Source organism: Micromys minutus (genome assembly GCF_963924665.1).
Source record: "Micromys minutus genome assembly, chromosome: 8".
NCBI lineage: Eukaryota > Metazoa > Chordata > Mammalia > Rodentia > Muridae > Micromys > Micromys minutus.
The window spans coordinates 18,267,372-18,291,671 of record NC_137977.1 but is presented as its reverse complement, the minus strand read 5'-3'; positions in this window follow the sequence as shown (position 1 = coordinate 18,291,671).

Genomic DNA, 24,300 nt, shown 5'->3' with positions numbered 1-24,300 from the left:
TGAAGTTGAAGAGACAATTGCACTGCAGATGTCCTTGTAGGAGCTCCTTTGTGCAAGACTGCAGTTGTCTCCGAGAAAGCTTGTAGGTGAAAGTTCCTTGACAGCGTCCACCAGAATCTCCTGGAAAAGAATGTGGCTTCATAACCTTCTGGGATTGGGTGCCCTTTGTGAGTGCATTGTTCCAAGCAACTCTCATGCTGAAAACTTTCAAATTTCTTTCACAATTTTATCAATGACTGGCAGTATAGGAAATATAATTAGATGTCAAAATGGAAAATGACAAAATGAGTGTCTGTGGGTGGATGAGAAGTAGAATGGCTTTTGCTTTCGTTGTTTTACTTTTTGTAATCAAGTTTCAAATGTTTTGTGATTATTATATACTAAAATAAATCTTTATTGGGAAAGTCATACCCAAGTGTGCTATTAGAGCACATTGGATGTTCCTAGGAAATTTGATTGCTGTTTTAAATCAAGCACAAAAGAGGACAAAATAGACTTTAGCAGTATGTAAATTTTACAAGAAGGCAAAAGTCAGAAGTGATCCTTGGTTCTCCAGATAAGGGTTCACGTCTGTGTGTTTAACTTCTGTTTGTTTTTTATTTCTTCATCAAGTGAGAAATGTTCAGGCATCTTCACTATCTGGAAACTGAGAGGTTTGTTCTTGTACACATGAAATATAATCTTAAAAACTGAAAAATAAAACAATACATTGTCTCTCAAATTAAACATCATCAAAAGTGAAAGGTTTCATTTTTAATCTTTGGCTTGTTGGTTTTAACCATGATCATAGAAAGAAAGTGCAGGTGGATGTAATAACAAGATAGTACAATACGATAGCATTCCAGAGCAGCTGAATAATTGTGAAAGGAAAGGCTATTGATTAGTGACCCATCAAGACTCAAGTTCTCAATCCTTAAAAACTCATATAACCATCTAAACTACAAATACAACTTGAATGTGTAATATTCAATATTGTTATTTTCTACTTGAAATTTGTATTTAAAAATTTGCAGATATTTTCAAGTAGTCTCCAATGGGACAGTAATACCCTTCTGTGTTGATGGCTTTTTTTTTAATTGGATATCCTTTGTATTTACACTTCAGATGTTATCACCTTTCTCCCAGTACCATCTCCCCTCCTTCTCTCATTGCCTCCATGAAGGTGCTCCTTCTTCCAACTACCCTCTCCCACCTCAGATCCTTGGCATTCCCCTACATGGCGAAAATGAGCCTTCGTTGGATCAAAGGCCTCACCTCTCACTGATGCCAGAGAATGCCATCCTCTGCTACATATGCACCTGGAGCCATGGGTCTCTCCATGCAAACTCATTGGTTGGTGTTTTAATCCCTGGGAGCTTGGTGAGTCTGGTTAGTTGATCATTTTGTTCTTCCCATGGGGTTGCAGACCCTTTCTGCTCCTTCAGTGCTTTCTCTAGCTCCTTCAATGAGGTCCCTGTGTTCAGTCTAATGGTTAGCTGCAAGCATCCTCATCTGTATCAGTATGGCTCTGGCAGATCCTCTGAGAAGGCATCCATTATCAGGTTCCTGGAAGTAAGCACTACTTGGCATCAGCAATAATGCTTGTGTTTAGTGGCTGTGTATGGGATGGATACCCAGGTGAGGCAGTCTCTGGATGATCTTTTCTCCAATCCCTGCTCATTTATTTGTCTTTTATTTTCTACCATTAGTGTTTTGTTCTCCCTTCTAAGAAAAACTGAGGCCTCTGCCTTCTGGCCTTTCTTCTCTTTGAGTTTCATATGTTCAGTAATTTGCTTCTTGCGTATTCTGAGCTTTTTGGGCTATTATCCATTTATCAGTGAATAAATACCATGAGTGTTTTCTTTTTGTTTGTTTGTTTGTTTGTTTGTTTTTTAAATGACTGGGTTACCTCACTTGGAATGATAGCTTCAGGTTCCATCTATTTATCTAAGAATTTTATGAAGTCATTGTTTCTAATAGCTGAGTAATACTCCATTGTGTAAATGTACACAATTTCTATATCCATTCCTCTGTTGAAAGACATCTGGGTTCTTTCCACCTTCTGGCTATTATAAATAAGGCTACTATGAACATAGTGGAGCATGTGTCCTTGTTAGATGCTGGAGCTTCGTTTGTGTATATGCCCAAGAGTGATATAGCTGGATCTACAGGTAGTACTATGTCCAATTTTCTGATGAACTGTCAGACTGATTTCCAGAGTGGTTGTAACAGCTTACAATCCCACCAAGAGTGAAGGAGTATTCATCTTTCTCCACATCCTCTCCAGCATCTGCTATTACCTAAGTTTTTGATCTTAGCCATTCTGACTGATGTAAGGTGGAATCTCAGGGTTGTTTTGATTTGCATTTCCCTGATGACTAGAGATGTTGAGCATTTCTTTAGGTGTTTCTCAGTCATTGATATTCCTCAGTTGAAAATTCTTTGTTTAGCTCTATACCGCATTTTAAAATAGGATTATTTGATTTCCTGGAGTCTAATGTTGCAGTAAATACTTTAAAAAAAAAAATGGTTTATCTCTTTACCGGCCCTGAGGTCTCACTCCTCAGGCCTAATTTTAGTTCGGAGCCTCTTGCTCCTCTCGCACCCAGTTTGAGCCACCACCATGGCCCAACTTGTCCACAAAACTACCTTCCCTGGCAGTATTCCCACTGCCTGTTCTCTGCCTCTGTTCCAGGGTGTTTGCTATCCCAAAATCTCACATAAATACAACTCTAATGCCTAATAGTTTTTTATACAGGTTTATATGTTCAGCTCTTAACCCACAACCCCCTATACAACAAGATTACATCAAATAGACAAAGATACAAACTGCCCTTCTATATGAGATACCAAACCTATAAAATCCTTAATGTTCATAGCCATTTAATGACAATTAATATTACCTGGGTCTATCTGGCCCTTGGGAAATTCCATGTTTCCATGACCTTCACCCTCCATCCTCTGACCTCCTCAGACCTCTTAGCCCTCTCTACCCCCCCCCCCCGCCCCACCCAGTCTCTGGCTTTCCTTTATTTTACTAATTAAAATGGGGAGGTTCAGTTGGAGTCATGTGACTAGGCAGCCCTTTTGGGGAAGTGAAATTAACATTAAAATACAAACACCTTCAGGACAATCTACAGTCTAACTTGAGTTCTTTGTATGTATTGATTCTAGCCCTCTATCAGATGTAGAATTTATAAAGATCATTTTCCAGTATGTTGCTTGCCATTTTGTTCTTTTGACAGCATCCTTTGCCTTACAGAAACTTTGCAATTTCATGAGATCCTATTTGTCAAACTTGATTTTAGAGCATGAACCATTGGTATTCTCTTCAGGAAATTTTCCCCTGTGCCTATGTGTTCTAAGCTCTTCCCCACCTTCTACTCTATTGTTTTGACTGTACCTGAGTTTATGTGGAGGTCTTTGATCCACTTGGACTTGAGCTTTGTACAAGGAGATAAGAAAGAATCGATTTGCATTCTTCTGCATGCTTACTGACAGTTGAAACAGCATCATTTGTTGGAGAGGTTATCCTTTTTTCATTGAATGTTTTTAGCTCCTTTGTCATAGATCAAGTGACCATAGTTGTGTGGGTTCATTTCTGGGTCATCAGTTCTATTTCACTGATCTACATTCAGGTCTCTGTACAAATGCCATGCAGTTTTTTATCAAAATTGATCTGTAATACAGCTTAAAGTCAGGAATTCCCCAGCAAGTTATTTATTGTTGAGAATAGTTTTTGCTATCGTGTGCTTTTTACTGTTACAAATGAATTTGCAAATTGCTCTTTGTAACTCTATAAAGATTTGAGTTAGAATTTTGATGGGGATTCCATTAAATTTGAAGATTGCCTTAGGCAAGATGGCCATTTTTACTATATTGATTCTTCTAATCCATGAGCATGGGAGATCTTTCCACCTTCTGAGATCCTCTTCAATTTTCTTCTTCAGAGAGTTGAAGTTCGTGTCATACACATCTTTCACTTGCTTGGGTAGGGTCATACCAAGGTATTTTATATTTCTTGTGACTATTATAAAAAGTGTCGATTCTTTAATTTTTTCTCAGCCTGTTTATCCTTTGAGTAGAGCAAGGCTACTGATTTGTTCAAGTTAATTTTATATCCAGCCACTTTGCTGAAGTTGTTTATCAGCTTCAGGAGTTCTCTGGTGGAAGTTTTCTGGTCACATAAATATACTATCATATCATCTGCAAAAAGTGAGATTTTGACTTTTTCCTTTGCAATTTGTATATCTTAAATGTCTTTTTGCGGTCTTATTGCTCTGACTAGTACTTCCAGTAATATTTTGAATAGGTAGGGAGAGAGTGTGTAGCCTTGTCTAGTTTCTGATTTTAGTCGGGTTACTTCAAGTTTCTCATCATTTAGTTTGATGTTGGCTCTGGTTTGCTGTATATTGCTTTTACTATGTTTAAGTATGAGCCTTGAGGGGCTGGAGAAATGACTCGGTGGTTAAGAGTACTAACTGGAGAGCAGAGCCTGGCCCATCTGCCACCAAGAACGGCTGCTCGTAGAGGCTGAGCAACTGGCGGGTGGGAGACCTGGGCTGCTGCGGAGCAGAGAGATCTCTGCGGAGTGCACACAGAAAGTGCACCCCCTGCCTTGCCCTGCCCTGCCTTGCCTGAGCCAGCGACCAGGAACAGAACGTTGGAACTTCTGTTCCCACCCGACGACTCTGAGGCATAGAACAGGGCTCGGCTCATCTGACACCTGGACCAGTGGAGATCCAGGGACACAGACCAGATACAAGGGAAAGGCAAGAACATATCACTGACAACAAAATGGCAAGTGGAAAGCAAAAGAGTATATCCCAAGGAAACCAAGACAATCTAGCAACACCAGAACCTAGCTCTCCCGTAACTGCAAACATCGGAATTACAAACACTCCAGAAAAAGGAGACAAAGACCTGAAATCATACCTCAAGACGCTGATAGAGATACTTAAACAAGAAAGAAAGGAAAAGCAAAAAGATTCAGAAGCTTTTAAAGAAGAAACAAGAAAAACACTCAAAGAACTCAAAAAACTAGAGGAAAACAGAACAAAAGAAATAAAGGAAAAGACACAGAGCGAGCCTCAATCGATATAAGAAGATTGAAATACTCCCATGCATCCTCTAAGATAACCATGATCTACGGCTGGTCTTTAACAACAACAAAGACAACAAAAAGCCCACATACACATGGAAACTAAACAACACTCTGTTAAACAATAGCAGTGTCAAAGAAGAAATAAAAAAAGGAAATAAGGATTTTCTTGAATTCAACGAAAATGAAAACACAACATACCCAAACCTATGGGATGCAAAGAAAGCAGTACTGAGAGGAAAACTGATAGCCCTAAGTGCTTCCAAAAAGAAACTGGAGAGAGCTCACATCAGCAACCTGACAGCACAGCTAAAAGCCCTAGAACAAAAGGAAGCAGATATACCCAAAAAGAGTAGACAGCAAGAAATAATCAAAATTAGGGCAGAAATAGACCAAATAGAAATAAAAAAAAAAACATTGAAAAAATCAACAAAACAAAGAGTTGGTTCTTTTAGAAAATCAACAAGATTGATAAACCCTTAGCCAGACTAACTAGAGGGCAAAGAGAGAGTATCCAAATTAACAAAATCAGAAAGAAAAGTGGGGACATAACAACTGAAACTGAGGAAATTCAAGAAATCATCAGATCCTACTACAAAAACTTATACTCCACAAAATTGGAAAATCTGGAGGAAATGGACTAATTCCTAGACAGATACAAGATCCCAAAGTTAAAGCAAGACCAAGTAAACCATCTAAATAACCCTATAACACCTAAAGAAATAGAAGAAGTCATCAAAAGACTCCCAAACAAAAAAAGCCCAGGTCCAGATGGGTTTAGTGCAGAATTTTATCAGACATTTATTGACAACCTAAAACCAATACTCTCCAAACAATTCCACAAAATATAATCACATGGAACACTAAATAACTCATTTTTTGAGGCGACAATAACCCTTGTTCCTAAACCACACAAAGACCCTAAAAGGAAAGAGAACTTCAGACCAATCTCACTTATGAACATTGATGCAAAAATACTCAACAAAATCCTCGCAAACCGAATCCAAGAACACATCAAAACGATCATTCATCATGACCAAGTAGGCTTCATCCCTGGGATGCAGGGATGGTTTAACATAAGGAAATCCATCAACATAATCCACCATATAAACAAACTCAAAGACCAAAATCACATGGTCATCTCACTAGACACTGAGAAAGCATTCGACAAAATCCAACACCCCTTCATGTTAAAAGTCCTGGAAAGAACAGGAATCCAAGGCCCATACTTAAACATAATAAAAGCAATATACAGCAAACCAACAGCCAACATCAAACTTAATGGCAAGAAACTTGAAGCAATCCCACTAAAATCAGGGACTCGACAAGGCTGCCCAGTCTCCCCCTACCTATTCAACATAGTACTGGAAGTCCTGGCTGGAGCAATTAGACAGCAAAAGGAGATCAGGGGGATACAAATCGGAAAGGAAGAGATAAAAACATCACTCTTTGCCGATGACATGATAGTGTACTTGAGTGACCCCAAAAATTCCACCAGAGAACTCCTACAGCTGATAAACAAGTTCAGCAAAGTGGCTGGATACAAAATTAACTCAAACAAATCAGTAGCCTTCCTGTACTCATAGAAAAAACATGTGGAGAAAGAAATTAGGGAAAACGTACCCTTCACAATCGTTACAAAAACTATGAAATACCTTGGTGTGACTCTAACTAAGCAAGTGAAGGACCTGTATGACAAGAACTTCAAACCTCTAAAGAAAGAAATTGAGGAGGATCTCAGAAAATGGAAAGATCTCCCATGCTCATGGATTGGAAAAATCAACATCTTAAAAATGGCCATCCTACCAAAAGCAATCTACAGATTCAATGCAATCCCCATCAAAATTCCAACCCAGTTCTTCATGGAATTGGAAAGATCAATGTGCAATTTCATATGGAATAACAAAAGACCCAGAATAGCGAAATCCATCCTCAACAACAAAAAAACATCTGCGGGAATCACTATCCCTGACCTCAAGCTATATTACAAGGCAATTGTGCTGAAAACTGCATGGTACTGGTACAGAAATAGGCATGTGGATCAATGGAATAGAATAGAAGATCCAGAAATGAGCCCTCATGTATATGGTCACCTGATTTTTGACAAAGGAACAATAAACATTCAATGGAAAAAGGACAGCCTATTCAACAAATGGTGCTGGTCCAACTGGCACTCAGCATGCAAAAGAATGAAAATAGACCTGTTCTTATCTCCTTGTACATAGCTCAAGTGTAAGTGGATCAAAGATCTCCACATTAAACCAGATACACTGAAACTATTAGATGAAAAATTAGGGAAAACCTTAGAACACATAGGTACAGGAGAAAATTTCCTGAACAAAACACCAATGGCTCAAGCTCTAAGGTCAAAGATTAACAAATGGGACTTAATGAGATTGCAAAATTTCTGTAAGGCTAAAGACATCGTCAAGAAAACAAAACGGCAACCAACAGAATGGGAAAAGATCTTTACCAACACCACATCAGATAGAAGCCTAATATCCAAGGTGTACAAGGAACTCAAAAAGCTAGACACCAGAGAATCAAATACCCCTATTAAAAAATGGGGTACAGAGCTAAACAAAACGTTTTCAGTTGAGGAACACTGAATGGCCTAGAAACATCTGAGGAAGTGCTTGACATCCTTAGCCATCAGGGAAATGCAAATCAAAACAACCCTGAGATTCCACCTCACACCAGTCAGATTGGCCAAGATCCAAAACTCAGATGACAGCAGATGCTGGCAAGGCTGCGGAGATAGAGGAACACTTCTCCACTGTTGGTGGGGTTGCAAGCTAATACAACCACTCTGGAAATCTGTCTGGCGATACCTCAGAAAATTGGATATAGTACTACCTGAAGACCCAGCTATTCCACTTCTGGGCATATACCCCAGAGACACTTTAATACACAACAAAGATATATGCACCACAATGTTCATAGCGGCTCTATTTATAATAGCCAGAAGCTGGAAGGAACCCAGATGTCCTTCAGAAGATGAATGGATACAAAAATTGTGGTACATATACACAATGGAATACTACTCAGCCACCAGAAACAATGACTTAACCAAATTCTTAAGAAAATGGCTGCATCTAGAGAATACCATCCTGAGTGAGATAACCCAGTCACAAAAGAACAGACATAATATGCAGTCACTGATAGTGGGATGCTAACCCCAGAGGCTTGCACTCCCCCAGAAACAACTCACAGACTGTATGAAGTCCAAGAAATAAAGAAAACAAAAAAAATATACATATATTTACAAACAAGAAGACTTTGACTGTTTCCATGTTTCGTTTGTTTTGCATGTACTTTACGCTTATTGTAACTATTGGGTTTTCAATGCGTACTGTCGGGCCCTTGAAAAAAATCAAGTACTGACTAAAAAAAATATATTCACATGGTTTTATGTAAAAAATTATTTTAATGTCAAAAAAAACAGTACTGACAAAAAAATATAATTTTAAGCAAAAAATGTTTAAAATCTGTACATTTATTTTTGTTTTGTAAAATAAAGTCGTTTAAAAAAATAAAAAAATAATAATAAAAAAAAGAAAATAGCTTTAATCAGCACTTCCATATTTTACAAACAAAACCCGCTTCCCCTTTTCTACTAGTGATTGAGAATGTCTTTTGAATTTAGTCTCATTATGGACCATAGTAACACATACTACAAGCAACTTTTGTCAAGACTCAAAGTAAACATGTCTATTCCAAAATTTTAAAAAATGGGTTGACTTTTCCTACACAAATAATTATAAGAGAAAAGTAGCTCACAGTTGCAACCCTGTTCTCAACCTTCTTTATGTTATGAATAGTTCTCCTCAGAAGTAAGACCTGACCCTTGCTAAATGACTCATAACAAGTTTGTAGAAAAGGGACCCCTTCTCTAGGGCATGCTATTCAGAAGAAGTGTTAGATAAAGTGTTATTTAAACCTAAGAGTGTTCAGCTATCTCCTCATTTAGATTCCTAAAAAAGAGGACTCTGGATTGAGAAAGAAAATGCAAGAATTCACTTAAGATACAGTCCTAAGAAATACCAGGAAGGACTGACATGCCTATGTTCTCAAGTTACTGCTGTGCAGCCATGGAAAACTACCACTGAATTCATCTAGAGATCACAAAAAAGAGCATAGGTCTTAATCATACTCCACACTCTGGGGAAAGGAGTTGAAGTCCCATCGTGGAAATAAAAAGTCTGTGGGCAATTTCAGGTCGTTCCTTCAGCAATCCCTAGAAGACCTTATCAGCCAGATAAAAATGCCTAAGGACAGTTGTAAGTGTGAGAAATCAGAAGAGGGAAAAAAATATATGAAGCATAATGCCATGAGGATGAAACTGGGGATTTTTAGGGTCTCCTACAGGGTCCATGCTTACTCACTTATTCATATATTTATCTCCTTTAAAGGTAATTAGAGTATCATGAATTTCTATTTTAAGCAGAAAAGAAATTCAACTGTGTGCTTTGTTGTGGGTGTAAGAGCCTCCAGAGAGTGAAAAATGTTAAATTATGTTCAGATTCTTGAATAGGTTAATGTTATTGAGAATTGTAAGGTCCCTCATTACATTTCCAGCAAGCACTGGCTAGGAGGGAAAAAAAAGTTATTTTCCTAAGCAAACACAAAGTTCAATCTAAGTGCCATTTGAGCAATGCAAAGTCAAGTCTAATCAAGACAGAATGTGTGAAGAGATTCTGTCTGGTGCTTCGATGTTTTGTTGGTTTGTGATGACAGTCACTATTTAAATGATTGCTGCGTTTTAAGGAACAGTCCCTTCCCAGCTCATCTCTTGTAGAAGCTCTTTGCTGGCTCCCTAGTGGTATAGAGTGGAGTTTTCTGTCTGGTTTGATAAATCCTGAAAAACACACAGCCTCTAAGTGTCAGAATGCCTCAGGCTAACAGAGATTTCCTGTGGCCTCACTGAAAATATTTAAAAATAGGACACTTGTACTTGTTTCAAAATAGCTTTCATATCAGACCAAGAAAGCAAAGGGAGCAACTTGAAGAAAATGCCATGTATGGTGTACTGGATATGGAGGTTTCGTGAGGACTAGGAAACATGTTTGCTGGAGTTGATAAATGCCTTTTTTGTAATTAAAGAAAATATTGCATAACTGGAGCAATTCATATAATGTGGGCTATCAGAATAAGTATGGAAGTTTTTCTCATCAAAATGACCATGCTCAGGATTCTCAAGTTTGTGAAATATGGCTGCTTTAACTAGTCACTGTGAGTTAGGGAAAGCATGTTTCTTAAGTCATTTCTTTACTGAATGTAGACCTGCATAGAGGAAGTTTGTTCCACTAGTGACAGTATATGAACTCAAAAATTCAACGTTTGCTCTTTCTCTTTTTTGGTTTGGAAGGTGCAGAGAAATTAAACCCATGATGTATCACTTGCTATGAAAAACCTAAACCTAAGCCCTCTGCTTGAGCACATAGTTACAAATTAAATAAATAAATAAACAAATAAATAAATAAATAAATAAACAAACAAACATTTATATTCACATGTTTTGGGGTAAATATTTTAAAAGGTGGTGCGACCTTTTCTCTAGTGTTACCTCACTGTGCTGCCTGCCCTTGGCTTTCTTTTTTATTTTTGTTTCAATATAGCACCTCACTATGCTGCACCCACTCACAATTCCCTTGGCAGGCTGCTAAGACACCAGACTCACTCATCCCAATTGCATGGCGGGCTTGGTGCATTCTGCCATTACACCTTCTCTTGAACGCAACTTACCACATGAAGGAAAACACCACACAATAACCTCTGATCCAATTGATATGATATCATTTATCCACCTATACAGCACAGAATCCTGTACACACCCATCCTTATAAAATATCCATCACAACCTGTGTCTATGCTCAGAGAAGAATGTGAACATCTGCCTCCATGTTGCTTCCGGCTCATTCCCCTCACTCTGGCTCTTTCTCTCTTTTTAAAGCTTTGTTCCCGCCCATTCTTCCTTCTTGTCCAATCACAGGCCTCATTTTATCTTGTACCTGCCTTCCTGCATAAAGACATCATCTTAAAACATGTCCTTTCTCGTGCTTGCTTTAGCAGAACATCCTCTCTCCTCTGTCTGCTTCATTGAAATGTTCCTTCAGAAGTCTGACCTGGCCTTTCACATCTGTGTCCACTTCAACAAAATGTTCCTTCATGTGTTTGTCCACACAAAACACCACCCAACTGACTTTCCAAAGACCCCTAAGCTTCCACTTCATATATATACATATATACATATATACATATATACATATATACATATATACATATATACATATATACATATATACATATATACATATATACATATATACATATATACATATATACATATATACATATATACACATATACACATATACATACATATATACATATATACATATATACATATATACATATATACATATATACACATATACATATATACATATATACATATATACATATATACATATATACATATATACATATATACATATATACATATATACATACATGTATACATATATACATATATATCCCCACTTCGGATTGAGCCTATTTATACTACCAGCTCATCTCTAAAAAAAATATTTTTCTCCCACTCTTAACAGCCATTAGCTCTTCATCTAGAAGCCTTGAGAGGTTTTCCTATTCTTGATGGATTACAATGGTGTTAGCATTGTGTAGATATTGTTTAGAAACCACATTGTTACAATTTTATAGGTGCAACTCTCTTTTGTAGCTAAAAGACATAATCTTTTAGCAGGCATGAATGCTAAAAGCCTTTGGCTATGATTCTTCCAGCCTTTCTTTGCTGTCTTCTGTGAGCTTAGCTATAGTAGTTGTACTGCAGATATGTCAGTTGGAAATGGACACCCAAGGTTAGTGGTTCTTTATGTTTTGATCAGTTGGGAATTTCTGTGATGATGTCCTTGGAAGAGGTGTGAGATACACTTATCTGTCAACATAGGGTACATATTTAGAATGTATTTGAGAGTATACTGGTTTAGGAAAATGGCCATGATAAGTTCTCTTTTAGGGTTCATGAACTCATCAGCCACAGGTAGCCACAGTACAGGGAAGGCATTTATTCCTGCCTGTGGAGAGGCCCTGAAGTCCAATTAGGTGTCTGTTTGTTACACCTAAGGGGTCAAAGCAGATGTGAGGAAACAGCTGTATTTCTTAAAGATACTAGTGTTATTTATTACAGAGAAACTATATAAAAGCACTTTCCACATAACTGTGGTAATGAAAGTTTAAAATTGCAAATCTTATTTTATATGTTTAAATATGGGGAGAGATACTTGTTGTATACTCCAATGAATTTTTATAATACATATGAGTATATTCTCTATATACTTATACATATACATTATACACATGCATATAGACACGAATGCACATACACATATACATGCAGAAACCTTATGCTCTTCACTGAATAATAGAAAATGCATAGTGTGGGTAAGGCCCCAGACATCTAAGCCTCATATAGATCCACGCTTTCTCACCTTAGAAAAACACCTAAAACAACTAAAAGTAGAACAAGTCTTAAGCACGGCACATTTTTACTGTTTTAATAAACTATGAAACTGATTTTCAAAGTTGTTATGTCATTTTATATGCCCACCAGGCATAAATAAGCATTCCTGGTGTCTCTCCACCCTCTTTGATAAAGCTCAAGGTTGTGAGTCTGTCAGTGGTGATCGCTGGAGAGGGAGTTCATGGGCAGCTCGGGGTTTTAACTCGTACTTGTCTAATGTTCAATAGCACTGGGAATCTGTACATATTCGTTTGCTATTTGTATAATGTCTTAGTCAAGATTCTTTAAAACCCCTTTTCTTTAAATGGCTGTTTTATCTTCCTCTTGTTGAGTTCTAAGAACACATTCTGCATTCCACATATGAGTCTTTAGTAAATACATGCTGTGTTTTTGTTATGATGAAAGTGATCTTTTGTCTCTTTTGGGGATCTTTTACAGAATAGTTTTTTTAAACCTTCCTTCTAAGAAATGCATTAATATTTTTCTTTCTTTGCTGGTACTGGTATTTACTTGGTAGTTCAAAATAATTTATTAATCTCAAAGTCATTTTCCCTCCATTTTCTCTGTGATATTTTATAGATTTAGCACTTCTATTTAAGGAACAGGTATGGTGGGTAGAGCATAGTGCTGGGGGTGAGGACTTTTACTCTGGGCAAACAAAAGGAAGAAGAGAATTCCAAAAGGTTCAGAATCCCTGTGAAGGCGATAAAGATGAATATAGACACATAAAAAATCAGAACTCAGGCAGAGAATAGAAGGCATATTTTCCATTCCTGAATATACTGTACAGATAAAGAAGACAAAAGAGTACCCATTTTAAGGAGACGACATTCATTAAATTCATTCAATCAGCTACAACTTGAAAAAAAATCAAAGAAACACCTTTTTATTTAAAAGAGCTCCACAGTAAGGCAAGCAGGTATACCCCATGAGCCCAGCAGGTTGAAGACCAAGAGAATTAAAAGTTCAAGGCCAGCAGAGACTAAATGGTGAGACCATGTCTCAAGGAAAACTAAATAAAACACTTTACTATTTTGAATGGAAAATACACAAGAGATCCAGTTTAAACCGGCCAGATGTATTTAGACCTTACCCTTCTCTGAACACTATTCAGGTGACTTGACATCGTCAGGTACTTCCTTGGACTCTGACCACATTATTTAGTTCTGCCTCTCTATAAACAACTTCTTTCTTATTTGAATGTACATTTTCTACTTTTAATTAATGGAATAGCACAGAATGTACCCTAAAAGTTTACATACACACAGTAAATGTTTCTATTTATAACTATTTTTTTTTGTTTGTGATCCTTGCAAACATTATAGAGGTTATTAGAATTAAATTATCTTCAGACTAACCTGTATGTGGTTTGTTTGGAATCAGCATGCTATCACCTTTTTTATAGCTCCATATCAGGTTTATGTATAATTCAATCAATACCTTGGGGCATGCTGTTTGATGATTACAATAAAAGAAGATCTATTCGGTTGTTCTTTGTGAAGGTATTTCCATTATCCCATGTCACTCAGTTAAAAGAGTTTATGGGGCCATTTGCACCCAATGGACAATTTAAGCATACCATTTTTATGACAACTAAACTCCAAGATGAATGAAAACATGCTCAAAAGGTATTAGGATCCTTTCCCTGGTCTTTGATTGATATGAACCAGAGCAGTAAAGGGGCTTTCTTCTGTAGCCATGCTGGCTACAAGTCACTGGAGAAATGGAGCTGAGATGGATGTTTCAAGTAGCTAATGCCTCTGTCTTGCCGCTTCATTACCAGTGGAGCTCACAAAGCCAGAAATAAAGAAGTAAAAGAACAGAAGTAGATTTTAATCAATATACAAATTCCTTAGATCAATTAAACTCTACTTACTGGACGCTTTTCATAAGACTGATTTTAAATGTAATCAGGGCTGCTTCTCTGCTCCCATGTAACAACCCCAGGATTCATGAGCCCCTCTGCCAAGGAATCCTGGGATGAGTCATGAGACCTATTTAAAATATAACCCTTACAATGGGGCACACTTGAATTAGAGCTGGATATTAGCTAGTGCTATTATATTAATGTTGTATTTGAGGATTGTAGGAATTACACAGATGGCCCATACCAAAGTGGGGGCAGAAAAAAAAAACAGGTCATGGTATAAATCCTCTATCACTATATATAGACTGAAAAACTATTTTCAAATGGCTCAACAAGATAACAATGATTGCAAAAATAATTAAGGTAATACTGTGAAGCTTTTTATGGTAGAAAGACAAAGCAAATATGTTAGGGTTTTGACAATGGAGTACATACAAATGAATGCCTAGTTGGTACAATGAAAAATTTGTAAAACTACATATGAAAAAATATTAATGAAATGACATTTAATGTGGGTAGAGGTTTCAAGTTGCCAAATGAGCCCCACAGAAAATAGTACCAAATAGTCTTTAAAGTGAAAAAGACCCGCAGGGGCCCTAAGCAGTGTGTGGTCTGCTCTTTCTCCATTAACTGAAGATTTACAGCACACAGCTCAGAATACCTAACTATCCAGTCATGTTGCTGATATCACATGAGCCCCTGGCATGATCATCTTCTGGTTTAGCCCATTAACCTCACCTGTCATCAATTATTCATCAAGAACAGGTGTTTCTACTTACCACCCATCCCCCAGCACAGAGCCATCCTAACATACCATCTTCCCTTTTTCAAGGACCATACCATCAAAACACTATCAGGTCATGGTACCGGACCTCCCATGCCTGCCTCATTATGGTCACCATCTCTCTGCTGTCATTCAAGCAAATATGGGATCTCCTTTCACGGCTTCACAAGTAGATGTAAATTTTCAAAGATAGCCTTAAAATAGAAAGAAGAAATGAAGGCTAGATTCCAAACACATAATGTTCACACTGTTCTCTCAAGTAGACACATGCCCTTCCCTCCCAGAGAAAACTGCCTGAGATCATAAGTGTTAGGCTTTATCGGGCCCATGCTGAGGCATTCCTTCCCCCAGAGGGACAAGACAGGTGATAGTATAGTATAGAACAGAGTTCATTTAGGACATGGAGAGAGGAGTTGAGGGGGCAGTAGAGACAAAGAAAGACAGAGGGGGAGGGGGGAGGGAGAGAGAGAGAGAGAGAGAGAGAGAGAGAGAGAGAGAGAGAGAGAGAAGAGAAATAGAGGCTAGCCATGAACACATGGAGGGAGAGGGAAAGGAGGAACGGGGAGGGAGAGGGTAAGGAGGAACGGGGAGGGAGAGGGTAAGGAGAGGGAGCAAGAGTAAGAGAGTCTGGCACATCTGGCTATTTCGGGGTAACTGTAAGGTGGAATCTAGACTAAATGCCAACAATAAGGATGTGGCCTAAAGGAGATCAGTCATGTGAGTTAGAGTAACAACATGCTAACTAATGAGAAAATATCTGAGAATAAAGCAAATGTAAACTTGCCATGATGAGAAAACAGATGAAGTTTGCCATTGAACAGAAGACTGCAAAGGTCAAAGGTAGTGTTTCAGGACTGAAGGGCTTGATTGCGATGGTAATGATACGTCATTTGTGTTTGTTCAAATCCAGCCAATCTGAACTTTTAAGCTCATTAGTTTTATTGTAGGTAAATTATAACTCAACCAAGTTGCTTAGGAAATTATGCCAGCGTTTCTGATTCATAACCTGTGGACAGTGAGTCGGTTTGTAGCACAGAATAATGAATGGTTGCTGCTCTGCCGCCCTTTAGGATCGATAGGACCTTCCCGGTCTGCAGTCTTTGCCCTCAAACTAAGATCTTTGGGCCTTCTCCATACTCTACACTGTGTCGGAAAATTGCCTGTTACTTGAGTATTCTGAGGTTCTCTCTTCTTCAGAATATTCTTAAGGTACATTATTGCCTTTTCAAAGAGCAGAAAGGACACGCACAAGCTCTTATTTGCCATCAGATTTTATCTCACACACACACCGGGCTTACAAATTACCTATATCGGCTGTAAAATTCTGCCCTCTGCATTTCTCCTTTTCTCTGGGGAGGCAAAGAAAGAAATGGTCTAATTGCATCTAAGATGGGATTTTTCTTTTGTTAGGCTCAAATAACAAAACCAGGAAATTCTAAATCCTGTTGGTGCGGTTCCCCGGAGTGTAGGAGAATTGCTCTCATTCAGAGGGAGGCTGCTGTAGGCAGCCACACATCCACTTGGGGAAAATACATCTTTTTTTTTTTTTTAAGCTGAGGAAATGATTGCCAAGAGGAGTCAGAGCCCTAGTTACAGGTCCCGTTTCAGAAGCTCTAGCCCGAGCTATAGGTTCCAAATAATATGGTGGTGGCCTGGGGGATCCAGGAATTCAGTTTCTGTCTTACAGCTTTAGAAATCCCAGGACACAATAAAAAAGCAGAACTTCTGTCACCAGCCCAGAAAATATATCAGCAGCAGGGACCTAGTCATAGCCCCGGGGACATCATCTCTGACCCCAATGTTAACTTTCTGAAGTGAAGCTTGCAGAAGATAGAGGGGATGGTGTGATAAAGGCGATCCTGCACAAGGGGAGACACGCAAAGCATTCCCCCTCTTCTGGCCACACTATCACCATGAACTGCCCCTGCCTGTCCACCTGCTAAGCTCAGTTCTCTATCCTGCATACCCAGACCACTGCCCCTTCTCCATGGCAACAACAAAGATAGCCCCAGCGCAGTTCTACTGGACATTTGCTGTTCAGAAATACGGTCAAAGGTTTTCACTCTTGCCTATGTTTGGAAAAGTACTTTCACACACAGTGTCTGATATAAAACACAATGAAGTCTAAAGACCAGATGATTCAGTATCTCTTCTAACCTATAAGACTATTATTGCACAATGAGTAATGACAAGAACTGAGACACAGACATTCGAAGATTCAGATACTGAGCAGCCAGGCAGATCTACACAGGCCAGACTTGTGCTCATGGGCCTTTCACAGCTGATTTTGGGCATATGTAAATGTCCACGCTGATAGCCAAGGACCTCTCAATACCTTCCAGAAGTACGAAGTCAAGCTCTGTGCACCCCTAGCATCCACCCACCTGGTAAGTCATTCAAATATACCGGGACATAAAGGCTTGATTTCAGACATGGCTCAGTGGCAGAATGTAGAATACACAGACTGCAAAAAACATGTCTACCATTATATGATCCTGAACAAAACTTAGCTTTTTATTTTAATATCACTCCAATTTCCTCACCTGTTTTTATTTCTTTTTTCTTCTGTTGTTTGTAATTAGTACAATGCACATTAGCACCATGTCTATAACCAGTTATCTCTCTCTCTCCCTCTCCCTCTTCCTCTCCCTCCTTCCTTTCCTCCCTCCCTCCCCCGTGTGTGTGTGTATGTGTGTGTGTGTATGTGTGTGTGTGTGTGTGTAGTAGTAGTAGTAGTAGTAGTAGTAGGTATGTGTACATACTTTTTGGTTAAGTCTATAATTATTTTAATGCTTGATGGAATTTTGCACACCTGAGGAGGCTTTCCAGCTGAGTTCTGAGCTGAAATGCCTTTTAAATGATTATTTACAGATAATTTCTTTGTATCTTAAGAAAAGTAATGTAATCTACTTGACAAATTGCTTGAAATTCAATACTTACCATAGAAGATACATATCTACCACCCTGGTATGGTTAACATTTTCCCAGATCATTATCTTCGTTACTTGCTGCTACTTCTTAGATTGAACAAAGGGAATATCATCTCCTATCTTGCTCCCAGTACTGTTTAAACTTCCACCTTGCCAGTGAAAACCTCAGACCTGTTCTTAAGGCACCAATATGCCTTGTGGATTTGTGGCCTACTCAATTTACTAGAGCCCAGCATTAGGCTCAGGGACAGATGGCTAGATGGATGTTCTGAACAAAGAGTGAGATGGCCACTGGAGCTTTGTGTTCGGAGATCTAAAGAGAAGAGATGGAAAGAGTATCTGCAGGGTAAGAAGGAAGGAAGGAAAACACATAGCCTCAGGATGGCATACAGCCATAGGATGTAACAGAACAAGATCTCCTAGAACATGCGACGCCGGGGAGAATAACCATTTTTTGGAGCTTGATGGAAAACTGTAGCACATTCTGACAATGCTGTCCTTATATAAGGCCTTTGTCATCTGAGTCACAGTGGCATGTATGCTGTCCCTCACAAAGACTTTTGTTTCTAATGAGAAGAACCAGTGGCTCCTGTCCCTGATGCTTAGTGAGAACCTTTGCTTGCTCTGCAACTCTGCAATGTAAGGACTGGCTTTGATTTTTCTCCTTTCCTCCCCATTCTCTATTTTCTGGGCTCATATTTCTTCCAAGCCCCTCCTCAGTTTCTTTAAAGGCAGTCCCTATAATAGTTGCCACATTCCTACAGACTTGTCTACATTTCTACGATGGAAAACTTTTTCTACCCCAAGGTAAGAGTCACAGTGTTAAGGCTAAAGATATGTCTAAGCTTACCATCTTCAAGAACAAGGAGACGATAATGAGATGATAATGATACCAAGAATGATTAGGTTATATGAGAGAAAACCAAGGAAGCCAAAGCGGTGGCTCTGTCACTCTGTCTCTGACAGTCAGGATGCCCCATTGCAGGTAAATGTTATGCTTAAGTTGCTCCTAGTGTGGTGTAATGAGGTACCACTACACTTTTCTACTTGCAGCTAACAACTAGGAATTGCAACTAGCTATCTTAAAGGACCCTGACTTCATTCTGGCACTTACAATAGGGGATTTGTTCTGCCTCCCCTACATCTGGGGACTTTTTTGTAAGAAACATGGGAATAAATACTCTAAAGGGGAAATCCAGTTCATAATGGTTTGGTAGAGAAAAATGTCACCATAGTCTATGAATATGCTAGCCAGTTCATAGTCATTAAAAACTAAAATCCATGTGTAAACCTACAAGACTTATTCCCCCACTTTTGGAGACACCCACTTAGGACTCTCTTTAGAGTACACATTTCCTTAGCTTTCTTGAATAACTTAGACTGCCTGTGCCTCTTTCTTGGATTTTTTTCCTTTAAGATCAGGATTGAGAGGAATCCTTTGCAGAGAAACAAAGCAGTGCAGGGGGGTGTGCTTTGTTATAGTTTTGTTGCATTTACAGTTGACTTTGTTAATAATATGGCCAAAGATTCTCTAAACACAGGTTACATTATGCACCATCTGGATGGCTTGGAAGCTTATTTTTGATTGTCAACTTGAAAGAAACATCCAAGGAAATAGTAAAGCCTACTTCAGTGTGTCTGTAATGGAGCCCACATAATAATTAAAACTTTTAACATAATCAAGTAGTTAATTACTTAATAGAGTCACAATATGTTGACAATATCAGGAGGTGGGATAGATGGGAACTAGAGAGTAGTTGAAATAGAGGTGACAGAGCTTTAGTCATGTCCTTTCCCTGGCCCCTTCCTGTAGCCCTGTTCTCTGTCCCCTGCCTGTCATGATGCAAACTCAAACTAGTCTGCTTAGCCATGATGAACTGACCCCTGTGAAAGAGTAATCCAAGATAAATCCTTCCTCTCTTAATTTACTTCTGGTAGGCATTTGGCTACAGTTCTACAAAACAGGTACCAAGAGATGTGTTACTTGGTACTTGGACAGTATCGGGCATGTGAGGAGTGGAGTCTACAGAGAGGATGGGTAGAAGGTGGACATGGGTTAAGATGGGTGCCCAGTCACAGAGATTAGCTGCCTGGGAGAATATGAAAGGTGAGTTCTGAGGGAACGTGAAGTTACTGAGTCATAGGGATGGGCTTGAATCAGCACAGAGAAAGAGATGGTTCTTTTGCTTAGAGGTGTATAGAAAAGCCCCATTAAGATAAACAAATCTGACGCACAACCACAGATATTCAGTCTCAAAGAAAATTGAATCTGTTGGTCTCTAGAATGAGAGGGGGTAATGATTCCTTTTTCTTAGGCATGTTTTGTTTCCTAGTAATATGCTACCTACCCAAATGAAAGCCATGTACCTTCATGTTCAGAGAGCCTTTTCTTTCTCATTACAGAGGGGATGAGTTATATCTCACTGCAACCACAGCCAAATCACAACTGTTTTTATAACCATCCACTAAGACCACAAACCCTGTTACATCTGCTCCCAAGTTCATGCACTAAGGCAAAGCTGTCCTACCTCAGTTATTCCCATGCTCATAGACAGAAGCAGAGAACTAATCCCCTTATTGGAAGAGACACATAAATACCTGAAGAACAATAGAAGAAAGTCACTGTGGGGGAGATACTTGAGCCCAAATAAAAATCCTTAACAACCTTTGCCAAAAGGCAGTGTTTTTCCCAACTCTGACACCTTATATACCAGAGACCTTTGTAATAATACTTGCTTATAAACTTCACTTTCACTTGGATGTGAACTGTTTTTCTGTCTTTTACTTCCTTAATCAAGTGGTAGAGAAAAGAATCCATGCACTATCTCAAATGATGGCCAGCATCAACATCAAGTCTGTTTTGTGAACATAGTTTTGGTACAAAGGTGAATGAATTTTCTTCTCAATATTTCCCTCCCTCCCTCTCTGTCTCTGTTTAATATAAGTACTAGCTATAAGCATACCACAGGGAAATGTGCTTTCACCTTTACTACATTACTCTTTGCTTTGTGAGTCTATTTGTGTCCTGGTTACAAACCAGTCACAGTTCTTCTGAGATTCTCTGCAAAGATCTCATAAGCACTGGATGTTCCTCAGGTTGTTATAACATGAGCATGTGAAGCTATGAAAGCTGCTTGTGAAAGATGCATCAGGAAGGGTGCTTCTGAGCTCAGGCTGAGGTTGGTTCTCTGGTGGAGAAAAGAGATAGTTCCAGTTAATGAAATAGTTAAAGAAAGCAAGGAGTTACAGTGTTGGCCAAGTCCCTTCTGTTGTGTCCTCACTCAACCCTCATAGCAAACTGATTAGGCAAGCATTTTCATTCTCAACATTTACAGATGTAAACTAGAAGGAGATGGCAGGGGGTGGGGAGGTTGTGATCAGGATGTAAAGTGAATAAATAAATAAATAAATAAATAAATGTTCCTTTTAAAAATATTAAAATAAAACCTGTAAGTGAATAGAATGAAATAATACATTAAGTGTAGAGGGCATGCCCAGAAGGCTGAAAAATTGATGTTATTAATGGCCTGGTGACCTGCACTCTGTAAGGCCTGGCCACACTTGAATTCCCCAGACTATTGTATTTAGTCCAGACTTTCCCTTCCTAGACCTTTATCTTGAGAACCATTTCTCAGTCAATAGAACTCTTCTTAGGAGAGATTCCACATGTACTTGTAGCCTCATAACCTCTGTGTCATATGTATGAACAAGACCACAGCAGATCCGAGGCCCTTAAGCTATAGAACTCATCCTCATGATAGAAGTCATGTGTATTTTGCAAAAGACTTCTGATGTACTCACACTTTAAACTTTATTGTGCACATGGGATTGACATAATTGTGACCAGGAAACTTTTTCCAAAAGTTGTAGTGTATTTAATATGCCTAAATAAAGTGCCAGGTGTCACATTCTAGAAATTTGAAACAACACCAGCTAACTAAGCAAAGAACCAAAGTAAATAGAGGTTCAAAGTACCTTGCAGGAACTTAGAGATGAAGCCAGAGGCAAAGATAGAGTTGAACTCACACCAGTAGAGGGTGAACTGTACCATGATAAGATTCCAAAATCCTGGGATCCATGGAACTTTGGATAAGTGAGAAGGTGTGGTTACAAAACAGACAAGTGTTCTAAGCTAAGTCACAAATGGCTGTGGACCTAAGAAGTACAGTAAGAGTCATCTCGCACCTGCTGTGATGAACATTATTAAACTTGACACTGCCAATGAAAAAACTACATCCCTAAAGAACTGCAGTTTTGTGTGTTTGTGACTTCTTTTAAGTTGGTCTGCTCATTGGTCTTCTCCTCATCTCTCTAGGTACAGACGCATCCCTCCCATGTAATTGAACAAAAGGGACAGAAGCCCAACTCTCACTTTTATTCCTATAACAGACTGCAGTATTTTCAGAGTTTGTGCCTTGATATATACAGTTGCTAACAAAATACCTATCCCATACACATCCACAGAGAGAGAAAACCTCTTTGCTCTGAGAAATCTTTCTATCTGACCTATTTTTGCAACATTTTACTAAACCGATCACTTGCCTTGACAAAGTAAAAACCATTATTTAGCCATATGGTCTCCCTTAACCTTAAAGGGCCCGAAGCACTTAGAAATTACCAAATACATGTTCCAGTGTTCTGCACAGTGAACTCCCTATATGACCTGGAAATCAAACCTCCGTGGCCCTCAACTCAGGAGAGACCGCCAAGGTTTTTAAGGCTGAAGTGGAGTTTTGATTTGTTTTGTTTCGCTTGACACAAGGTCTCATGTAGCCCATGCTAGTGTCAAACTCGATGGGTAACATACCCTGAACCCCTGAACCTCCTGTGTGCACAACCATGGCCAGCTTGTAAAAACATTTTCTGAGGTAGGCACATACAAGTCCGTAAGTAGGAAGTCTTTTGGTCTAGAAGATTGTGGATTTATCCAAGCAGAGCTGGCTAGCCTATAGCTTTGAAACCCACAGTGAAACCCTACATTTATTTAATACAAATACATTAAATACCAAGCTATAAGTGTTTGCTCTGAATGAACACTGCATTGAGATGAACACATAGGGAGTTTCAGCTTTGCGTTTCAACTAGACATCTAAAACCAGCAGCTAAGCACAGAATGCTTAGTTGTTGAACGTCTGAAGTAATACAGCTTGTGAATACTGGCTGCACTCTCCAAATTTCGGAACTATAACTGTCTTTAGTAGAAATGCAAGCAAACTTATGTCAACAGTTCAAAATAAGACAAATGGGTCTTGCTGGGCGGGGCTACATGTTTTGAGGTTGAGAACAAGATGGAGTTTCTTTTTCGTGACTTCACAGATTTTGTGTTCCTGGACAAATCCATCTCCCTCGTCTTTGTCTTCTGTTGATGAAAGAAGAAACTGGTTCTTGCTTCACCATGTCTTCCAAGCTCTGCTGAAAGCCTGGAAAACAGCCCCATTGGGGAGATTCTATCACAGCAGAAAGCAGCGCCTGCATGGTAGCACTAAGAAATGTTAAAGAAATGAAGCTAAGATCATGGAGGCAAATCTCTTACAAGCAAGCATCTCCTGGGAGGAATTATCATTCACCTCCAGAGTTAAAATGCTACCTTCTCACTCCACCTCACACATGTGGCCTGGTCACTGGGAAGCTTTCACAGAGCACATCAGATAGACTGATTAGGCCTTTCTCCAAATTAATGTTGGATTCTCCAGGCTTTGCCTTTCTGGTAAGGGAGTTTGTAACCCACTTCTGTCTTGCAACAGGAAAATAAAATTGGTTTTCTCTATGACATACATCCCTAGGGTCTTTGTGATGAATCAGCTTTCATGGATTTCTTCTTTGACCTTATTAAGGACAGGCACAGTGGATAATTTTAATAAAGCAGGCTTCAATAGATCAAGGATATTGCTTCTAAGGACTGCAAGGCTGGGAAGACTAATTAATGTTGCTTCTTTGAGGCAGAAGCTGGGTGAGCAGCAAGAATGGTTGCAATTTGCCCAGACTTTAGACAATAAAACACAGACTTTAATTTCTCTTTGCTTTATCTGTGGGCTTCACACAATGAATGGGATGCAGTATGTTCAGCCTGGCGTTTGGAACCATCAGCTGCCCTTG